The 19319-nt window shown below is 40.1% G+C and overlaps 1 protein-coding gene and 1 pseudogene across 2 annotated transcripts in view; both read right to left on the reverse strand.

Annotated features, from left to right (window-relative positions):
• Nucleotides 1-19319, reverse strand: part of Fhit (fragile histidine triad diadenosine triphosphatase) — a 1393700-nt gene that overhangs the window by 976428 nt on the left and 397953 nt on the right. The window lies entirely within an intron of this gene.
• Nucleotides 837-19319, reverse strand: part of LOC147826494 (large ribosomal subunit protein uL10 pseudogene) — a 407831-nt pseudogene continuing 389348 nt past the window's right edge. The window contains exons 3-4 of the transcript XR_015439203.1: nt 13426-13464; nt 837-13325 (exon numbers count right to left, since the gene is read on the reverse strand). The product of XR_015439203.1 is annotated as a large ribosomal subunit protein uL10 pseudogene (transcript). The remainder of the gene's footprint in view (nt 13326-13425; nt 13465-19319) is intronic.

Below are 19319 nucleotides of genomic sequence, written 5' to 3' on the forward strand. Positions count from 1 at the left end.
CTTCAGCAGTGTTCAAGGGCTCACTTTTCTCCAAATCCTCAACAACACGTTTACCTGTCACCTCTTGGATGACAGACATCCTACATGAGGGGCCATCTCACTATGGGTTTCCCCAGCACTCCCTGATAGTGATACTGATCAGTTTTTGTACCCATGAATTTTTTTTTCTGTCTTCTTTGGTGATAGGCATCTCCAGATATTTTTCCTTTTTTTGATCAGGTTTTTTTGTTTTTGTTTTTTTTTACTATCAGATTGTATAAGCTCTTATATTTTAGACATTAATTATGGTGAATGTTTAAATTTTTAAAAATGTATTACACTCAAAGACACATTGACATTAATCCCCCTCAAAATACTCACCTGCATTTATCCCAGTCTTTGACACTTTCTGAAACAGTTCTGGTAGTCCTCTTTTATGCCTTTATGAGGTGTACTAAAATACGTAAAAAAAAACATGCTAAATCCTACTCCCCGGGGCCGTCCAACAGAAAGGCAACCCCATAAAATAATTATGGCATGTCCTTGTCCATTGATCTGGTACCTTGCAATTTCTGGCTCCTCCTCAAGGTCAAAAGGAACATGAAAGAATTTATGTTTGGAATAAAAGACACTGAGGTAGCCATGACAGTGCAGCTAAAAACATTCTGAAAGAGAACATCCAGAACAGCTTCAGGAGGCAGCAAGAAAAATAAGTCACATGTGCTCAAAGTAGAGGACTATTTTGAGAGGGATTACTGACATTGTGTCTTTGATTGTAAAACATTTTAAACATTGTTTTAAAATATTCACTTTATTTTTTGATCATGCTTCATATGATTCACAAATATTTTCTTTGAATCTGAGGCTACTTTTTCATTTTGTTGATTGTTTCCTTTGGGCTTTTTTATTTTGCTTTTGTTATTTGAGGTTTTGAAGTAATGGTCAAAATATCACTGGCCAAAGGCCAATATCAAGAAGTTTCACATGCCTTTTTTATCTTTATATTGTCAGTGCCTTTACAGGATCTATCACAAAGTAGGAATTCAAACATTAATTGTGAATAAAGAATGAATGGATGTGGGCCAGGGATTTAGCTCAGTGGCGCCGCATCTGCCTCGAAAACACAAGGTCCTGAGTTTGATCCCCAATACCAGAAAAAAAAAACAAACGAATGGATGAATGAATGAATTGGCTGATTTTCCTCTTCCATCAAAGGCCAAGCCTATGTATAACTAAATTGGCCTCAACCAAAACGGAAATATAAATCTTTTAAGTATTTAAACTCAATCTAGTGAATTTTAAAATTAATTCATTCCAGCAAGTTGAGTTTATTCTATAAGGGGTAGGAAAAGCCAGAGGCATTTTTATAATTTAAAAATAGTACCTACTTATTATTCATCTTTCAGGGAGGCTACTGTCTCCTTTATCATGCTGGGAAGAATGAGAGGGTATCTTGCACTTCTCAGAATCCAGGTAATCATCTTTAAAGGAGCAGTCAATTTAAAAGAAGAAAGCATGGAGGAAATGAGGAGGTGGGAGGGAAACAAGACAAAGGAGAAGAAAGACAAGATGGAGAAAAGAAAGGATCTCTCCATCCCAAAGACATATTTCACCCCGCACTGCTGCTTTGTCAACATGTTCGAGCCACAGTTCTCAGCAAAGGGACAGACAGCAAGAGCTTCCAAATCAATGACCCATGTGGGTAAACTATTGTCTCAAGTGAAACAAATGCTTCCTTAAACTGAAAAATATATATTTATATGAATGCCATCAACCTTACATAAAAGACATGAGCAAAAAATTCAAATTGAGGCTGCACCAATTCAATAATTTAAAATGTATTTGTAACCCCAAATTGGACAGTTTTCTGGTCATTGACAGTCTTCACAGAGCAGTGACCAAACTGTCACCTGACACATGTTCCCACTGAAGCAAGACAATGTGAGTGAACACGTGCCTTCCTTTTCAGCTTACATACAATAAGCAAGCATCCTTTTGTGTCCTGGTTAGTGCTGTGGATTCAATTTGCTGTGCTGTACAGTGATGTGGGTGTTTATATACTCCTGAAGTGTACTGCTAAGGTGCTATCCATTGTTCTTAAGTGCAAGAAAGCTGTAATGTGCAACAACATGGTGGAAGGACATAGTGGAGGAAAGCTGCTCACCTTATGGCAGCCAGGAAGGAGAGGAGGAGAGAGAGAGAGAGGGAGAGAGAGAGAGGGAGAGAGAGGGAGAGAGGGAGGGAGAGAGACAAGGAAAGTGGGAGGGGAAAAGCCAGTGAGAAAGCCTGTACTGACAGGCTTCCTGCTGCTGCTCCTGCTGCTTTAGTTCCACCTGGGCCCCCACCCTATTGGACGGTGCCACTGCATTCAGGACAGGTCTTCTCAGTAGTTTGCTGGCCCGCATACCAAGAGTCTCTGGAAACATCCTACAGACACTCCTTGATGTGTGATTCACTGATTTCCTAGATTTTCTTAGTGCAGTCAAGATTAATCTTCACATGTATTTACTGTATATTTATATATGTGGCACACTCTTTCCTTTGTTTCATTTTGTTTTTGATACAAGGTCTCACTAAGCTGCCTGGACTGGTGTCAAGGCTATGTCTAGATGTCTCCCTACGCCTCATGCAGTCATAGGTGGGGCTTCTCAGAGGTGGCCAGATCTAGGGTGTGTGTGAGGCTGGAATTATTGAGTGGTTTGGCACAGTTCTGGGTGTGGATAATGGGAAGGCCACCCTGGGTGTAGGGGGCACCACCCAAAGGTCAAGTAGCCCAGAAGGGATAAGAGGGAGAGGCAGGCTGCTTCTCCTGCTGCCACTTCATTACTTTGTCACTTTGCCCACCAAGGACTGTTTCTCCTCTGCAATGCCCCTCTGCCATGCCACCCTGCCGTGGAGCCAGCTGACTATGAACTGAAGCCTCTACAAACTGTGAGCCAAATCAACCTTTCCTCCTTTAACCTTGGGTGTCAGGTATTTTTGTCTCAGCAATGAGGAAAGTAACACAACTGGCCTTCAACTCATGATCCTCCTGCCTCAGTCTTCTGAGCAGATAAGGTTGTAGGAATGTGCCAGCAATCATAAATGACACACTGGCTCTTTTAGCAAATGTTTTACATAGGTTAAAATATAAACTATGTGCGTTATACCCATAAATGACAAGGACTAAACAATTACAAAATACATGTATCCCCATATATTTGTTAAAAAGCACTGGAAAAAAATATTGATTTTATCTGTTCCATCTGCTTTCCTAACATTCTCTGTATTCTCAAGTCTGTATGCCAGGCAGTAGTATATATTTAAGCTTCCTTGATGTCTAAGCTCTTTGCAGACAGTAACTACTAAGCACCAAACTCTATGTCCTTCAAATAACAGATTATATTTCTGAGATATTTCTTACTAAAGCTTCTCATTAGATTTGTTGGCTAAAGATGGAAACAGAAAGAAAGACACTACAAGGGAAAAAAATTCATACCTATAAGTGGTCCTGTGGATATTGTGATAGTAACTAAAATAATTATACTGTTAATAATTTAGTGTTGGCTGAAAATTGTACAACTGTGAGTGATTTACACAGACCAGAGTTGGCATGTGCTGGACCACAGGTGGATGTGAGGTCACCAAGAAACCACTTCACAGTTTTCACAGAGGTATAGAGTCAAAAAGGTTACTGTGGTAAAAGATCTTTTGAATTAGTCTTTTAAATCAATGCATGAATTAAAGGCAATTTACATAAAAATAGGCTAATACTCTGGCATCGAAATTAAATGGATTTTTAAAAGATTTAAGTAACTGTAGAAAAGGTCAGTTAGGCAGTAAGTATACATAATGTAATTTTTGAAAACTGCTTGTCTTGTTGGTTTATTAATATTTTGTATTCGTTGTCAGTGTCATTCTAACTTGCATGCATAATTAGCAATGCACTAAAGTCAAAGGCAGGCCCCTGAAGTAAGGAAAATGTATTTTACAAATCAGTGAAGGAAAGATAAGTTTAGCATCTGGGAAAAAAAAAACCGGTCAAAATTAACCTTTGCGCACATATTAATATATATTAGATTCAAATGCATCACAACATATTCCAAATAAGCTTGGCATGGATCCAATGAAATTTACCTTGACATTTAGCCTGATAAATTTTCAGCTCTTCCAAAACACAATAGCTGTGACTAATCTACTTTTATCAGAATAGGATCATACTTGTGATCTTTGATCCCCATTCCCCTTGCAGAGTGTATAACCTGTGGCTTTTTGCAACTGTGGTGAAGGCATGGAGTGGAACTTCTGTCATATCAAACCTGATCCCTGCCACCACTACTCTTGTGCAAGTTTGTGTCGATGTAGCTCAGTGGCACAGCACTTCCCCAGCAGGCACAAAACCCTGAGTTCAATTCCCATATGGCAAAGAAAAAAACAAAGTTGTATCACAGGATGAATACAGGGATCCTGGGATATTTTTAGGGCAATCAGACTGTTCTGTATGATACTATACGGTTAAATACAAGATATTATGCATCTATCCAAAAACAGAGAATTGTGAGACTCAAAGAGTGAAACCTAATGTAAACTAAAGACATCAGTTAACAGCAATGTCTGAATACTGGTTCATCATGTAACATATGTACCATACCAATGCAAGATACAAGTCCTAAAGGAAATTGTGGGCAGGGGGGAGTTGTGTGTGGGAATTCTGTGTATTTTCTACTCAATTTTTCTGTAAATCTAAAATTGCTATAGAAAACAGAGTCTGTTTTTAAAAATGGTAGACCAAAGGCAATGATATATTTTAAAACACTGCCTTTTGGGTGAACTGTTGAAGTGTCCTACTCAGAGGACGCTTAGTTAATGAGTCTCTCAGTTTGGGAGTGGCTGGGGAATGCAGCAGGACAGACAGATGAGGGAACAATGCAAAGGAGGCTGGCTGCCTAAGCTGTGTCCTTGTCGTCCTCTGATTCAAACACAGCAATTCCCCTTTATTTCTCATACATACTGTTTCCCCCAAGTGGAGCTCATTAATAAAAGGGCTCCTGGGCAAAAGAAAAAAAGGCATCCTGACAGCGAGACTTGATTGTGTCAGCTTGATTGGCCTTGGGATCCACCAAAGGGTTGGGTGTATCTGGGTGGGTCACAGAGGCGAGGCAAGGCTCTGGGTGAAACCCGTGATCCCTGGCCTCTGTGCTCCAGTGCTTCTCCTGCTCTGTTTGCTCAGTGACATCAACTAAGCAGCTGTGCTCCACCATGCCCTTCTACCATGATGTTTCTGCCTTGGAGCCAACTAAACCCTGTGAATTCCCTGAAACCTGAGCTAAATGAAACCTTTCCTCCTTGTTGAGGGGACCATGTATTGTGTCCGGCAACAGGAAAGCTAACTAATACAGGCATGAAGACCACCAAAATACCTTGCTACTATCCTGATTTACTAATGCCCTGAGCTACTGAGTAAACAAATAAACATTTAACCCAAACTTCCCACTTGACTATTACCATGACTGTGTTGGAGCTAAGCAACTGTGGAAGTAATCCATCTACCAAGAATTTACTATGCATCAGCAAGGTACTCAATACTCTGCTAGAATATGTGACACGGTTTGTAGGTATCAGTAAAACACAAAGCCTTCCAGAAACTTATAGTCTTCCGGGTCAGGGAAATACTATGTCAAAAAGTGAAAACAATATATATTTGAGGCACCTAGCACCTAACTTGAGCTAAAAATGCATTTCAGATCTTTGGTCCAGAGGGTCCAATCCCCAAGGAAGTCTTGCCTTCCTAAAACATTTCCTTTAACAAGGAAAACTGAGAGCTAATAAGGTCTGAGGATCATCGCAGACATCACCCTTCTTAAAGACACGTATGGAAAGGAAGCAAAGCAGAGTGTCAATGAAGTACTCTTTTGTTGCCTTCAATTGCATCTCAAAACCGATGTCTCCTCACCAGTAGTCACTAAGGAGTTAATTCCCTAGATCCTGCAGACAGTGGGCCGGTTCCAAACAAAGACACAGGGGCCAGGGTAGCTGACTTCTCTTGGGGGGTGTCCAGAGGTGCTCTGGCAGCATAAGGGTGGCTTCCTACCCAAGACTCCTCACTGTACTGCTGAAGAAATAAACCCCTTAGACACTGCGCTCCCCTCTACCACCCAGCATTGCACTACAGAGAAAGCACTCTGCTGTTTATGCCATGAGCAGGCTGTTGTGGGTTTTTTTTAAGTCTGTATGTGTGTGGTGCTATAAATTACTCTGCTCATGGGTGTAAGAATAAATATCCATGTATACAAGTGTGTGTACATACACACACTGACACAGTATGTTGCAGTTAAAACCGTGCTGTCAAGAGCCACTCAAATCCAGAGAAACTTATGGCTCCAAATGCAGGGACACATTTAGGATAAAGACAGTAGGATTATAAATACTTCAAATATTGCCAGAATGAATAAACTGTCTGAGGAGAGTAAACATTTGCAATACAGCCTTGCTGGCTCACAATGATGACCTGTTGCAAATGACAGACTGGGAGATCAAACATGATTAAGAATGCAAAGAGGCTACACCCAAAGGACACTCTGTGTTTGACAATGAACTCTGGACTCAGCAGCACCACAGCAATCTTGAGCAAAGTGCTCTTTCATAATTCACTTGCCCACTAAAGCCCATTGCTGAAAAATCATAATACAGGTCCCTCTTAAAGCAGGCAGAAGTCTTTATAGGCATTAGTAATCCCATCTTGAGAGACTACTTCAATAAAACAAATTTTATTTTTCTTTGAATTGATGGTGTGTGTTTTACCAAGACGAGCCCCAGAAGTTGTTAGGAACTTGCATAATACATCAGCTAGGAGTAGCTGAGTAACAGTCCTCAAGTACGGATAGGAAACCGGCGGCCATGCTGCTATCTTCTCACTGAAACTGGAAAAGCAGAGGCTGAAGTCAAGCCTAAAAAAAGAGATTCCAGTGACTATAAGAAACAAGAATGCCTAATGGAAGGAAGCCAGTTCTCATTCTCCTGCTATCTCAGTGTAATTCTGAGTGCTCAGTGTGATTTTACTGTGCTGTGTATTTTATGTTACATACATAGGACGTTTTCTGGCCTGAGGGAACACGTAGCTCAGTGGTATAGCACTTGTCTATACCCTGAAATTCAAAGTAGAATGCAAATGTCTTAAATATCAGCACAAGATATTAAGAAGATGATTCTTAAATAAGCGATTTATTCAAGAAGGATTTCCCAGAGAAACTGCTGAGGTAGTGGCAAGAAGCAAAATAAGGAAAGGCAAGACATCAAGCAAGGGTATGATGTGGGGTAAAACCCTCTAGGAGCGTTTTCCCAGCAAGAGATCGAGTGGGGCTTTCGTCCTCCCTCACCAATCGGCCTCGACTAAGAGCTGCCCTGGGTGTCCATAAGCTCCTGGTACCTGCCTGCGGCTCCTGGCAAGTTTAGCGAGGCCAGCAGCTCCAGTCAGGAGCTGGGGCAGGAGAAGGGCGCCACACGCGGGCAGTGCGCGGGCAGCTTCGGCCACAACAGAGCAACAAATGCCCATATCTTCCTGCCGTGATAACTCCTGCTAATTTTTTAAAACTAAACACGAGGGGAGAAAGGTTAGAGAAGTGTTTGGAAGGATGGAAAAAAATAAAAGCCTGCCTTCTCACTCCCATCCTCCACCGGCACCTCGCTTGGTCCTTTCCAAAGGTGAAGGTGACTCTTGCATGCGGTTTTCTGTAAAGCATTCTAAGAAACACACACATACAAGACACACTATCTAAATATTCTTTTCAAAAGTAAAGAGATACGATGAAAGTATACAAAAGTGTTCCATGTCTTGACTGTTTTCACCTAGGAATATATTTTGGACTCTAGAAATGATAGTCTGTGTAGATACATAGTCCGAGAGATTGGATACAGGAAAGAAGGGAAGGAAAGGAATACTGGGCAGATGGATAAGCCGAAAATAAATGAATAGATGGATACTGTACTTCACTGATTAGAGGCAGTTTTTCACATTTTTTTAACATTTGTAAAATCAAGATGTCTTACAACAGACATTTCAGATTCTCTAAATCCATGGATTTATAGTGATAGTTAGAGATAAGGCTTGAGTAGTAATGCCAGGTAGTAGTTAAGAATGTATACACACTGCCTATTACTCAGATACCTTAGCATTCAGAGGAAAAGACCCATCTGATAGATTGGTAGGGCTGGTGACTCTGTAAGATTGTTTGTGTGTGCACGCGTGTGTGCGTGCACTGGAGATATAACTCAGGGCCTTGTGCATGATAGGCAAGCACTCTACTACTATGCTGAGCTACATCCCAAACCCTTTTAAGAATCTTATTAATGATACTTACTTTTAATTTAAATTTTCATAATGATTCCATAAATGAGATTGATTTATAATGCTCTATTTTGTGCTTTCTCAAACTTTGATTTCCATGTTACACTAGCTTCATAAAAATGAACTGTCAGTTTTCTCTATTTATCTGTTATGGATAATTTGGTTTGTTTTATAATTCTTTGATAAGGTAACACACACAGAGTATCAAATTCACAAAGTTAATAAGGGCATAAATTAAAAAGTATCAGCCTCCTCTCTATCTTCCAACTGCCAAGTCCCTTCCCCAGAGGCAATCATTGTTATACGGTAAGTTGCTTCTATATTCCATTATAGATATGACACAGGCACACACACGCGCGCGCACACACACACACTCAAATAATAGTGTAACAGACACAGCACTCTACATTTTGCTTTCTTTTTTATCTTACTCATTATATTTTGGAGATTGCTGCATAGCCATAAGCAGAACCTCTGCATTTTATGTAATGACTGTACAATATTCATTATGCAGATATAAAATTAATTTTACCAGTTGTCATTTTAAACAGTACCACTGGTATCCATTCCTGGAAAGTTAAAAATAATTTGCCTCTAAAAGCACAAAGGCCTATAATAACTGGTATAGGTATAACTGTAGTAAGATCTATGGTGACTTTCTCAACTTTTTTCTGATGTTATTAATGGTTTTCTCTCTCTTCTTGCGTAACTGGATAACTCACTTACAAAAAATCAAGTGCATCAAGTTATCTGTCAAACACTTTGCTAAGAGTCTCCTTTGATTCTTTTGATTTCTTCATTACCCATGGTTCTTTTCTCTCTTTTCATTTCTAATTTTGTGTCTCTGTTCTTCTTACTTTTTTCTTTTTATTAAATTTCATTTTAATAAAAATTTCATTTAATAAAAAATTTGCTACACGTTTGCAATACATAATGATTACATTTTTGAGGGGAGTTGGTACTTGTACATAACCCATCTTAATTCTTTTTCCTTGATAAAGCTAATAAATAGATTATTTTATTGTTTCAAAGATAAAGCATTTCGACTTATAGTTCTAGGTTTGTTTTTAAGTTAATAATTTATGATTTGTGTCTTTATTTAGCTTTTCTTCATTCCCTGTTTATTTTGCTGTTTTCTTAAAATCCTTAGTTTCTTTATTTTTGTTCTTTTATCTGCTATGTAGCTATTTAAAGCTGTAAACATTGTTCTAAGCATAACTTTAGCTACAGCTCATAAGTTTATATATATTTTATTATCATTAGTGTCTAGGTATTTTTCAAGATTTGGAATGGTTTTATGAATTAAAAGTTGCTTACCAAAGAGTTTTTAAGTGTCCAAATTGTAAGGTTTTAATATAACTAATTTCTAACTTACTGCATTGTAATCCGGTCATAGGCACTTTAATATGTCAAGCTTCTTGAAATTTCCTTTTGATCTTTTGGTAACCTATTAAGGTCATATATTGCAAATTTTTAAACATTCATTGAAAAAGATACATCCTCAATGTCAGGGTCTAAAGTCAGATGTATACTACCTTATTCCTTTTCATCACGTATTTTTTTCAGGTCATGTACAGAGGTAGAGATTTAAATGCTTTACTTCTATGTTTCTGTATATTTCTCCTTGCATTTCTGTAGTTTGCACGTGAATTACATTACTGTATTACTGGCTATGTGTTGAACCATACATTTTAGAGGGGACTTCCCATCACAAGCACATTCCCAGCAAAAGTGAAAACACACTGATCCCTGCGGAGGTCAGGATCTGGTGCAGTTACTCCCACTCTCCTGCCAGATGATACACAAGCGTGGGAAATGCTCCTCTGCCTCTGTTGCCTGCTGTCACTGAAGACCAGCTGACTGGGTCTGAATGCTGAAGAGCTGTGAGCTGTAAGCAGAGCACCTGTGGTGCTGCAGACAGCAGAGACACATACTGCTTCTGCAGTGTGGGCAGGATTTGAGCAATGGAAAGGCTTAAACAAGAGAGACAAATTAATTTATCACCTCCTTCTCAGACACTATGAGTGCAGCAGATTCCTGCATTCCTCAGTCCCTAGTTGTGCACAATATTTATCTTCTTTTATCGAGTCCTGCGAGTTTCAATTCATAGCTTCAGAGGTCTTTCAAATTTGGGCAGCAGTCACAACTGTTGCACAGAGGAGGTCAGGCCCATTTTGCAATGAAACAATCCACACTGTTCTTAAATATGATATGGCTATGTGGAGGTTGCAATATAGTATGAATGACATCTGAGATTACTTCTTTACATTGACAACTAGCCAGATCAAACATGAACGCGGAAATTGCTTTTTATAAAAATATTCAACAAGATTAATGAAAATTTAAAATTCAGCGACAAATAAAATTTATTTTTAAATTGTAACATTGGTCAATATATTCTGCATCTTGCCTATTAATTCTAATAAATAATTTTGCGTATTGCACAAGAAATATAACTTCATTGATAACATTTAAAAATAATTTTAACTTTTCTAATTTTTATAATTAGAAGTTTGATGCAACTATACTCAAATTTTATGTACTTTGAATGCAAATGTGATTTAGTTTTTAATTCTTTAGCTAGAAGTCAGCAAACTTTCTATGTAAAGCCCAAGACAGTAAGCATCCAAGGCTGCTGCAACCTCCCTTTCCAGTCAAGTGCTCTCTAGTCACACGGCCTTTTGTAGCTCTAAACCATGGAGGCATTTCTTGTCTGATCTTGCCTGTGTCATTCCTTCTTGCCCCATCTCCTTTACAGTGATTCTTTCCCCAAATAAATTAAATACAAACTGTAAGTTCCCACATTCAAACAAATCTACACACCAGTAGAGCCCCTTCCTTTCTATTCTTTTGACCTCACTTAAGCATTATTTTCTTAGAGCGGACTCCTCAGTCTACCCAATCTAACATATGAGGTCCTTATTATTTTCTGTCATTGCACCCTGGTCATTTCTTTCAGGTTATACTGCAAACTCTCTCAGAGTAGGAACAATTTCTATTTTGTTTATCACTTCCAGTATCTATCATAATATCTGTAACTCACAGGTGTTCAAAAGAGAGCTGCTAAGCGAATGAATAAAATAACATTCCAAACCTATCTGACCACTGCAGAGTGAAGTCTCTGTTCCCACATGGATAGCAACATCAGGGTCCCCCGAACTAACGATTTTCAAATTCACCCAGACCCTTCATTCACATGGCCTTCCCAAGCTGAATTTCCTCCCCCTATTCCTTTCTTCCCTCCCAAATGTGTTCCTCTTTCTGCAGTTCAGTTCTGTTCTGAAATCTTTGGTATTGTTGTTAGCCATAAATAATAGGCCTCTCAATTTCTATATTTGTTATCTGACTCATTCACTGTCGTTTATAATCATATGATGCTTAATTCTTCCTAAGTATGACTTCCCTCAAAAGGATATGCAGTAAGAATCATTTGGACCTAGTCCAGCTAGAAGCAGAGTGGAGCCCCAAAACATAGTGCTATCATTCCTCATCTTGGTCCAGGTTCCCCTCCCAACATCCACACCCTAGTCTGGAGACCAGAGCCCAAGCATAAACTTAAAAGCAGGTAGTTCATTTTGAGAGAGGCACCAGACACAGGATTGAGGGACTAGAAAAGAAGAAACATGGAAGAAGACCTGGAAGCTGACCTGACATGAATTCTGGTGCAAGCAACTGAGTGAAAGACTGCCCTTCCCATCATTCACACCCAACTATGCTAACCCAATTAGTGGACTACTTCAGTTACCACACATCCTTAATCTGGTATCACACACCCACCATCCAGCTACTCCTAGAAGGCCCACCTGGGAACACATGAGGCTTTAGGGGACATTTTAGAAATAAATCACAGCACAGGCTGACAGTCTCCTTTTTCCTGCCAGAGTGTTACAGAACCCCTAGAAAGAGGACATGAGGATACTATACAGCTTATGCAAGGGGCTTTGAGTCACATCAGCCTAAAACGGTTTCCAGGATAAAAGGACGGAGATGGGCCAGAAGAAGTGCCCAATATGTTAAGTGAGCTTCTTCGGATCTGTGGAGAATACCATTCATCTGCCCCACTCCCATGCCGAAGGCCTACCAGGAACTTACGGGGCTTCCTAGGCCTTCCCAAAGCCCCTTGTACATATTGAACCACCAACTTTCTGATATTGCATTTTCAGTTGGGCAACACAGGTGGCCTTACACATCTAGAGTCGGCAAAGAAAAATGTAAATTAATTTATCAATCTCATGGCAGTATTGGACTTTCTGGGTTTTTTAGGGTCACTTATGCTGATGGGTATTATTTCTTAGGTAATAATTCTATGTGAAAGATCTCATTTAAAAATCAGACACTGTGCATTATGAGAGCATGGCCGTGGTAGGCTCCATATACTGGCAATGATCATAATGTGCACACATCAAAAAGTAGTCTCTGAACATCATTTTTAATGGCACGCAGTGATTCCTTCCCCAAACAAATGAAACAAAAACAGTAAATTCCCATATTCAAACAAATCTACAAAACATCACATTTCCTCCAATTCACATAGTCATTAAGAAGTACTGTTCATGATAGGTTAGAAACATATAATAACCAACCTCCCCCTGTTTAACAGAGCCCAGCAAGGACTCAAATGCACAGTTCATTATTGTCATTATGAGAGAATTTCTGCCAACAAGTTACAGTCAGGTTACTATCATTCAATCATGTAGTTAATAGGAATAATTTCATGGTAATTGGTGTATTCTAGACAAGAGAAGACTGCAAATGGCTGTGGAATCATTAATGATTTGAGCTAACTTTCATGGTAAAAATGACAATATATTAGTTTACCAGATGCTGGATCAAGCCATGGGCCATTAACAGAAGGGTGTTCTCAGAACATTTTCAGAACAAATACCAGCTGGTTTATTTTCAGCTTGCAGACATAATCACATGCATCCCAAATCAGATCCACCACAATGCTGTCAGATACATCATAAATTGAAGGCTCCACAGTCTCATTATCGGCTCTCATTCGTAAAAGCAGCACATTGTCCTGGCGAGACCCAAAATATTAAATGAGCATTTAAAGAAATTGCAAAATGTACAGCTACGAAAAAAATAAAACTCCCCTCAGTACTATTTACAGTACTCACGTATCCAAAGTTCCTTCATCCTCAATTTTGCCTCAGCATCTATAAAAAAAAACACAATTCTTGTCCTGTCAGGAATGCTCTCAGGCCAAGTCTCCTAGGAACAGAGTGTCAGTTTATTAGTAAACTTAATACACTGCCTTCAACAGAGAACAGAGGCGAACAGAGGTACCTGCATCAAATAAACAGGTTAAAAACAAAAACAACAAACCTCACTCTAGGAAACTCAAAGTACACTACATTAATAACCAGGACAACTCACATTTCTCAGCAATGTACTACATAGATACATTTATAGGAGAAAAAGTTTCCCTCTTCTCTGAACATGCAGAAGGTAAGGCTTATTTAAATTCCTTTTCTGTCTTGCCTATGCACATGGCTCTTCCCCCTAATACTGAGCTATCCTATTTGCAGACAAAGGGATGCCTGTGAAACAAAACTAAAATAAATAAGTAAAGAGGAGCATCTTGTTTTCAGCTATCATTTGTATCACAGTTGACATTTCTCCTGATCCGATGATCCACCTGGCAAGTGTAAAAAACAAAAACCAAAAAAAGCTCTTCCAATTAGCACTTCTTGGGCAAAGTACTGTACTGAGTTTCAAGAATCAAAACCATGAGGGGCGGGACTGCTCTTTCTGAATCAAAAAAAACATCATGTTAGAGTGACTAAGACCCGAGTTTGGGCACCGTGCACTATTACCAAGAGTTGTGTGTGCGACGTGACTCCTTGTAATCATGGCCTATATGTCTAGTAATTGTTCATTAATGCATTTGTAGCCAGCCACCACCAAAAACAGGACGTCATTCTCACATCATGATTAGAGGTTTTGTGAGCATTTGGGGTGGAGGGCACTTTCTCACTGAAGACTTCCGCCCCATTCACGTTCTTTCAGCTCTTTCTGGGGGAAGTTAAAAGCTGCAGTGATAATCCCTTAAGCATGACTTGGAAGAGTATAAAAGGTGCAGTGTATAGCAACTGGATGAGGAAGCCTTTTATGCAAAAGTCACTGAATGGGTGGCCCAGGGTGGCGTGAGTGGGAAAAGAGGGGCAGTGTCCTTTCCAAGGTGGGGCAAGCGTGATGCCACAGCAAGTTCAATCCCTTTAACCAGCCCGACTGAGAGCAGTCCCTGCCCCGGGCTTCACCTTGCTTCTCAGTGCCCACTGCTCCTCGCTGGCACTTTGCTCTCACAGGGGGAGGGAGGAGCAGTGTAGTTTTTGGTAGTGACCCAGTTTCTCACTGAATGCCAACTCAGCCAGCTGGCACCGAACAGGCCAACCCTTCTTCAGATGGGGCTAGCAAAACCCAAATTAGCATGCGCCATTTTAAAAACTTGCTTTTAATTAAAGAGTAATTCATGACAAACAGTGGCTCCCGCACTAAGGTCTGGCACCCCAGGGGCTGGCACTCAACCAAACACATGCAAGTAATTGCCACCCTCGGATGACACGCAACTAACAAGCTCCATTTTGGGCCCACAGATTCACTTAGAATGTTACCCCGGAAGGCAGCAGAGGCAGAAAAGCTCCTTTCATTACACTGTCCTAGGCTAACCATGGCAGCAGAGTGCTTGAAAAACACTTTTGTTTCCCTGCACCAACAATTCATCTCCACTGAGGGCTGCAAACATGGATAATTTGCAGGAAGGCAGTCGAGGGCACTGTGATCTCCCTCATGGTTGTTGGATGCAGGAATCTGCCCTCTCTTTGCTCAAAGAAATTTGCAACATTGCCCATTTTGAAAGTCTGCATCTTGCCCATCTGCAAATCTATCAACTCCCAGTACTTCTTCATGCTCTGGTCAAATGCTCAGGCCCCTTTAATGAAGCAAGGAACCCTAGGTTCAAATCTCAGCTCTACCATTTATTCGTACTTGGCAAGGAATCTAACCCATTATGCCTGGCTTTCCACATCTTTAAAGTGGGGATAATATTAGCACTGGTCTTCAGGTTTATTACGACTATGGATGAGTCCATGCACAGGTGTACACAGGAAAACGCCTGGCATGTTAGCACTCTTTAAATCGGAGCTGAATCTTATGAAGACAATTTCCCACTGCATACTTTGCATTTTTTTTCATAGCTCCTGCCACCCGGTAAACATCTCAGGGATTCACTATTCCGCCCCTTTTTTCAACTGCCCTTCCCCCATTGCCCAACCCTGTAGGACCCAATGCCATCTGTATTAGTCACCTTTCTATTGCTCCACAAAATATCTGACATACACAACTCAAAGGGAGGAAATTTCATTTTGGCTCAGTTTCAGAGATTTTAGTCTATGGTTAGCTGGCTCCTAGGCAGAGACACCATGGTAGAAGAATGTGGCAGAGAAAAGCTCCACAATTTGTGGCACCCAAAGCACAGAGAGCAGGGGGAAGAGCCTGAGAGGAAGGACCAGGGAGCTCAAATTGTCCCCAAGCTCAGGCCCCATAACCCACATAAACACACCGAAAAGTGTTCCTTACTGCTTTTCTAGCCATCTCTGAAGCCAATCAAGTTGACTATCAAGATGAACTATCACACCATCCACCCTCAAATCCCTCCTTCAAGGCCAATTCCCCGGTGGAGTCTTCCTTGCCATCTCTGTTATAACAAGTCGCTGCACTCCTGAGGTGCCCTGGCATTTTCACAAGTGAAGGTGCGGCATGTGCCTGTTTTGTTTCCTTTTCCAAAGTGGCAGAGCCCTTGAAGCAAAACCTATGAGTGTCTGGCACACAGCAGCCATTCAGTGAGTAAGTAGATGGTGGAGTGGAAAAGACTGTAGTACAGTTACGATGGGCATTAGTAATGGGACAGGCAGAAGAATCATATCTTCAGGACTTTCACAGTGGGTTTGGCCCAAATTAAGGGTTCTGTTTCACAGGGGTTAAATGCACAATCAAACCCAGAAGGGAAACTTGTCAATAATTATCTTAGATTTGGCTGCCATAGCAAAACATCAGATTGTGTGACTGAACAGAAGTTTCTTTCCCACAGTTCTGGAGGCTCAGCATCTCTGTCATTGGGCTGGGAGGCTCAGTGTCTCTGTCACGGGGCTGGCTTCTCCTGAGGCCTCTCTCCTGGCCTTGCAGATGGCCACCTTCTTGCCCTCTGTGTCCTCACCCCACCTTTTCTCTGTCTCTGATTCTTATGTTCTTCCTCTTATAAAAATATCAGTCAGACTAGATTAGGGACCCATTCTTACAACCTCATTTCACCTAATTACCTTTCTAAAGGGCTTACGTCTCAACACAGTCACACCAGGAGCTAGGGTCAACCTGTGACATTGGGAGGGACAATTCAGTCTGTAATAATAACATATACAAGCAGAAATGGTTAGTACTCAAAGTAGGAATACTCAGGAAGTTATTTAGGTCCTTAGCAGGAGGGGGAACTTGCCCATTAACCTCTGCCCTTTGAGGTGAAAGCTTGTATCCAGATCTTTACATTACCAAAATAACAGACATGGAGTTGTTCTGACACTCAAGGACACAACTATTTTATTTGAATGAGAAACTAAGCTGTCTTTAGAGTGCATGGCATTTACTGAAGGTGAGGGGCTCAGCACTTCTCTCCTAGAGAAAGGAGAAGTTCAGCATCCTGCCAGCAGCCGCAGCAACATAGGCTCCTGTTAAAACCAGTCTCTCCCAAAACAGAGAGAAACTTCCTGTACTTTCCAGGATGAAGGTCCTTCAGTCCTAGGACACAATGTATCTGAATCTTACCTTTCTGAAGATAGACGCGGAGCTTTCTGTAGCCCTAAGCATCTGAGAAAAGCTCTCCAGCAGCATTCCCTGCTTGGCCTCTTTAGAATTGTAAGGGCTGTTATCAGCAGACATCACTTGGACTTCATAGTTTCACCTTCTCCTGTTGTTTTAATCACTAATTCCCAATTAGGTAGATCCCTCACCTCAATGCTGTAGGCTAATGACTCCCATAGTATTTGTACACATCCCTCCCTTCACATACTAAGAACTTTCGACCTGATAGAAGGATGATTTACATGTATTTGTATCTCTTGCCAGCTTTTTAACTACTTAAGGTTAGGATTGTGTCAGATCCATTTTTTTTAAATCCAAACTAGTGTCTAACACAATGCTACACATATAGTAGAGTCACAGGGAAAGTTTGCTGTAGTTCACACAGACTTCTGGGAAATTAACAGGAACATCAAACATCAGAAGCAGATGATCATGAATGGATCGCCCACTGTCCTGGGAGAGGTCAACGCCTTGGAGAATTAGGATCAGATATCGGACTACAAAGCTCTAGCCAGCTGACCTAGAAACAGTCCACACCTCCACCACGACTTACCCATTTGTCTGAAATAATACAGACAAAAATGAGAGGCTATTAGCTCCACTTCTATTCTCCAGGCAATCATCATTCTCAATTATTAATCTGTTGGAGTATTGCCAAGAAGTTTTCAGGCCTCTCTCCAAAAGTATAAAGCAGTGATTTTCAAGTGAACAATTAACCATTTTACTCATCTAGAAGGCGTAGAATTTATAGACAAACTCCTTCCTGTGGATTTTTTTTCCTGTTAAATACTGGAGGAGTTAGGCAAGGTCGGGATGAACCCTGAATATAACTTCTTTCTCATCACTCATTTACTAGTGACTTGGAGTTACAGAACCCTAAGAGTAAAAGAGATGTGCACAAATATTCCCTGACCTATTTCCTCCAGCATTTGTAATACTGCTCATAATCGCATGACACTCCTGACTGCTCACTGCTGGCAAGAGCAAAGTGATGAACTGTCACCACCCTTCATTTCCTCAGGATGGATTTCGGGACGAAGTAGAGCAATGGCCCCTGCTTTCATGATGTTGACATTCGGTCTAGAAAGATAGTCAAAAGGGAAGATAAATAGACAAAAAAGAACAAAAGATTTTTATGAAAGAAACAAATGAAAAGAACCTAAAATAAAGAAAGGGGAAAGGTACCTTAATGAAGACATTGGTAGAGACTTCAGGAGTAGGAATCCATGGATCAGGAGAATCCTGAAACTGTGTGCCTCATATGCAATCTAATCCAAAGAGTGGATTTGCCGTGAAGAATTCAGAAATCATACATTTAGCTCTGGTCATCAACTGACCTCATAGACGAACTGTCCAGTGGTATCCACTTCTGTGTTTTATTCCAGTTATATATTGTTTCACTACCATGATTACAATTCTCAGAGGTAACTTGCTGAGCAGTAGGTGCAGTGTGCAATGTGCCCTGTGATTCTAATAGTACCAGCTCTTTACGTCAGTGATGGGTTTTTAAAGGTAGAGTGATATGTGATTGAAAATATTATTTTTTCCTTATTTTCTTTTGGGGTATCTTTTTTGGATGAAGAAGTATGAAAAGTAATGATAAGTTTAATCTCAACTGTCTTTTGAAGGTTGCTTGTGCATATATTTTGATAACCGTTTCAGTAAGAATGGAGCCCAAGAGTTATACATCCTTTAATTTTGAGGCATAGAACCTGCATATACTTAGATGACCTTCCAAGAATGTAGATACATCACTTTTGGAACCAATATGTCAGATTACTCTAAACAATTGTCTTATGCAAAATTTTTCAAAACCATTTTATGCTTTTGAATTTGAAATTATATGCTTGCATATAATTTGGTTAACTTAATTTTAAAATTAGCTAAACTTTTTCAGTAATCATCTGAATTTTCAGAAAATAGTAAGATAAGAAAAGCTAATTCATAAAATGTCTCTAAAAGTACACTTTTAATAACTACTAAATTTAGTAATTTATAGGAATAACATAATGTTCTATTTTGTCAATATTTCATTGAATTTCAATTTGCTCTAATTCTGCACTTTCTCCCTACAGTAAAACCAAAATAATTTTTCCTCCTCATTTAGGTCTCAATATTTTTGTAGGCCTTTTAACAATGCATTAATTCTAGTCATCAC

The sequence above is a fragment of the Heterocephalus glaber genome, unplaced genomic scaffold (genome assembly GCF_053883595.1).
Source record: "Heterocephalus glaber isolate CG9 unplaced genomic scaffold, H.glaber_assembly_v1.0 deba00001472, whole genome shotgun sequence".
Classification (NCBI taxonomy): Eukaryota; Metazoa; Chordata; class Mammalia; order Rodentia; family Bathyergidae; genus Heterocephalus; species Heterocephalus glaber.